Source organism: Myiozetetes cayanensis, unplaced genomic scaffold, assembly GCF_022539395.1.
Source record: "Myiozetetes cayanensis isolate MyiCay16 unplaced genomic scaffold, myiCay2020 scf19, whole genome shotgun sequence".
Taxonomy (NCBI): Eukaryota; Metazoa; Chordata; class Aves; order Passeriformes; family Tyrannidae; genus Myiozetetes; species Myiozetetes cayanensis.
This window is the reverse complement of record NW_026087400.1, coordinates 8,914,750-8,918,508: the sequence shown is the minus strand read 5'-3', so window position 1 is coordinate 8,918,508 and position 3,759 is coordinate 8,914,750.

The following is a 3,759-nucleotide window of genomic DNA, read 5'->3' as shown; positions in this document are numbered from 1 at the left end:
TAAAAAACAAACAAACAAAACAAAAAAACCAACAAAATCTGGAACCAAAACTAAATCCAAAGCACTTCTTGAACCATTTAATTGACAAGAACAGGATTACAAGTGTTTAAGAATTTTGTTTTCTTGTTTTCCGAACTAATAAAATATTGACAGTTCTGGATAAACTCATCCCAGAAAATGTTTAGGTTAAATTAACAAAGTGAGGAGCCCCTGAGCTCAGGCAAACAGCAATAGTGCTGGTTGGAGAAGGGGGAAATCACATTTTTTATATGAGAAGTCCATCTGTAAGCAATTGTGCTAATGCTTTAAAGATGATCAGCTCAGGCTTTTGGAGTCAAACAGGAAAACAACCAAAATTCTTATCGGCAAAGAAATTTTTCAACCTGAAAACAGATTCTGTCAAAATGTCAAAGGCCCAGATTTAGGTTCTGCTAAAAGAGACTTTAACAAGATGCAATTTGAACAGAAATGCTGAGTTCAATTACCTTTTAACCTCAAGTAACAGCTGGAGGGAGACCAAAAGGAAAGAGAAATTAAAAGTGTCTCATCCTTGTCCCCTTTGTGAACACACAACACCAACACTGAGAGGGGCAGGGGCAGGTGCTTCATTTAAGGGTTTTTACCCAAAAACTGAGCCTGGAAAATGCATGTCCTGGGTAATCAAGAGAACTGAAGTTCAGAGCCACTGCTCCTCCTCCAGTGGAAAACAGGAACCTGCCCAAGAAGTAGGAAATACCTGGGCCTGCTGCTGGGAAGTTTTGGGAGGTTTTGGTGAGAGGGATTTGGAAAAACACAGAAGGTAAAAAAATTCAAACTTGGTGAAAATGTATTTCAGCATTAATTATCATTTCACTCAGTTCTGATCTTCTCTTTTCCTGAACTATTTATGCTCAACTTTGACATTAAAATTTCATTTGGTTTGCTCAGAACTACTTTATTTAGCAATGTTTAATTAGACTTTCGAGAACATACATATATATATATGCACACATATTAAAAATTCAGAACTACCCTAAAATGAAATAACATTTCATTACAAAATGTGAATTTTTTTTTGCTTTAAGTGAGAGCTAGTTCCCGATTTTCCAGAATTATCAGAAAACCATGAAGCCTGTGGTTTCCTTGGCTCAAGTGGGTAACACAGACTCTGCCTGTTCTTTATCTACCTCTCATTCCACTAAATTGCACCAAAGACTGAGGGATGAAGTAACAAGACCAAAAAAAAAATCAATCAGTAATTAGGTCACGACTTTCAGAGAGGATTAATAAAAACATTTTATATGTGCAAAATGAGTTTTAAATGCCAAAGTGTTTCATAACTATTTATTAGACTGAACTTGCTCACATGAATGGTTTTGTCCCCAATTTCCTCACATAAGAATGTCCACAGTGATTGCCCCACGTTATAAAACACATCATTTAATTAATAGCAAAAACCCAAGCAGTCAAAAATAATGTTTGCCAGCAGCTACATCTGCTCGGTGGCAACACATTTCAGGAAATATTGATCGGGTGAGAAGAGAAAATCGGGGATAACGTTTCTGTATCTCCAGATTTTCTCTGGCTCATCTCCCTTGTCGGGGGAGTTTCCCGGTGATGCCGTGATTGTTGCCCGCATCATTAACCAGGTCACCGCCTTGCAGCCTGTTTGGGCTGTCCGGGGGCAGCTCTGTGTTTATTGGGTACTTTGATGCGATTGCTGATTAATTCTGGTGTCTAAAGTAAACTTGTCCCTGGGACACGCGGCAGCTCCAGCCCCGCGGGCGGGTCCCGCTCCTCTGCTTGGCCAACACCGCCACCTAATGCCGGCACATCCCGCTCCTCTGGAGCTCCAGACACCTGGAAGGATGCTCCCAGCGCCCTTCCCGCCGCATCTCCCGCCCCGCTGGGCCCCCCTCGTGCCCACCCGGAGCTGCCCCCAATGTGGCTCTCTGGGGGTGCAGCACACGCGGAGCGGGGGGAAGAACCTCTCCCCAGCTCACACAGACTTCGGGGAAGCGCCGAACAGCAGAGATGAGCTCCCGGAGGCTGCAGGATGGAATTCTGCGCGCTGGGAGCAGGGATAGCCTCAGGGGAAGCAAAGGGAGAGCAATTCTGGAGAGGGAATGTTCTTGTTATGGGGAACGCTATTATCAAAACCGAGAGCTCCCCAGTCCTGCAGAAAGGTCTGGAGCAAAGTGATTTCACTCCACACAAATACACAGCAGGAAGATAAAAAGCTGCTGTGTCTGCCCCAGACAGCTCAGATGCAGCAACGCAGGGAAGGGGTGACCTGGGCAGACACCACACCCTCACGTCTGCCTCTTCAGGGGAAGAGCCACCTCACCGTGGCGGGCTGGGAAGTGTTACAGCAGAGCATCTTGTGCTCTGCAGTGCCACGCTCAGCCCAGCAGCCTCCTCTCTGGAATTCTGCCCCAACAGCCACCACAGCTCCTGAGTTTTGCAATATTTCACTTCTGACCCAATGCTGGACTCTGTGCCTCTCACTAATGCACTCCAAACTAAATAAAACCACTCAGCATACAACTGACCCTCGTTACAGATAACAACACATGTCAAAATGGGCATTCTTGCAATTAGCATGTGATTTCTCAATCTGCATAATTACACATGGGAATCGTGCTGCAGCATGTTTGGAACTGCTACATCCCATTTTCCCCAGTAATCCTAAATCATATAAATATCTTCTGTAGGAACTACTACTTTAGATGTTACGAATTAATATTAAGATGAAATTGAATTAAATGTACTGATTTTAATGTCATGAATGCACTCATAACTATTTTTTTCCCCTGAGAACCATCTGCAATTTAGAGACTTGCTAATCCTAATTAAATGCACTTTTCTCAAGTGTGTGCAAATGAAGGGAGAAATCTGCTTGGGAAAGCACTTGCAGATTTTCCACTTCCACAAAGGGGAAGAAGAAACAGTTTTGTGATTTAATATTAGATCTCTCTCATAAGTGAAAATGAGTGTTGCTTCTTTGCAATATCAGGACATGCAGCAGTCTGAGGATGGATCTGAACTGGTAATTTGCTAAAAGCAGAGGAGGAAGAGCCCTCAAACAAGTGTTTGTGATGCTGGTCTGAACATCTACAGATTTCACTACACTATTTGGGTTATGCCGTCCATCACCTCAGACAGTGCTCCAGGCCCTCGGATTCTGTGTATGGAGGCACCAAACAGAACCTGCCCTGCAGGCTGTCAAGGAGACAGAACCACTGGGTCAGGCTGGAAGTGCCCACAGGGGGTCACCTGGTCCCATCTCCTGCTCCAGCAGGGCCATCCCAGAGCACCCGGCACAGAACTGTGTCCAGCTGGTTCTGGATCATGCCCAGAGAGGAGACTCCACACCCTCTCTCCACACTCAACATACTTGTATTAAATTATCAATTGTTTCTGAAACAAACTCTGAAGTGTCACCAAAAAAAAAAATATATATGCACACACACGTGGTCCTCTGATAATGTTATTACCACCAAAAATGCATCCAATAACTCAATTTCCTTTCTGAAGGAAAATAACTAAAAGACCAAAGGTTTCTGCATTATTTTAAGTTTTCCTCACAGATGGATTTTCTGGGGAGTGACTCAGTATTCTCACATAACAACTGAACATGGCATGAATTTGGTTTGGGTTATTGGCAGCTTCTCCCTCTCCCCCCCTCCCCAGAACACGTATGACAAAAGGTCCAGTGAATATGAAATTCCAGGCAACTCCTTTTGAGCCTCAAAAGCAAGACACAGAAACCAGTTTTGC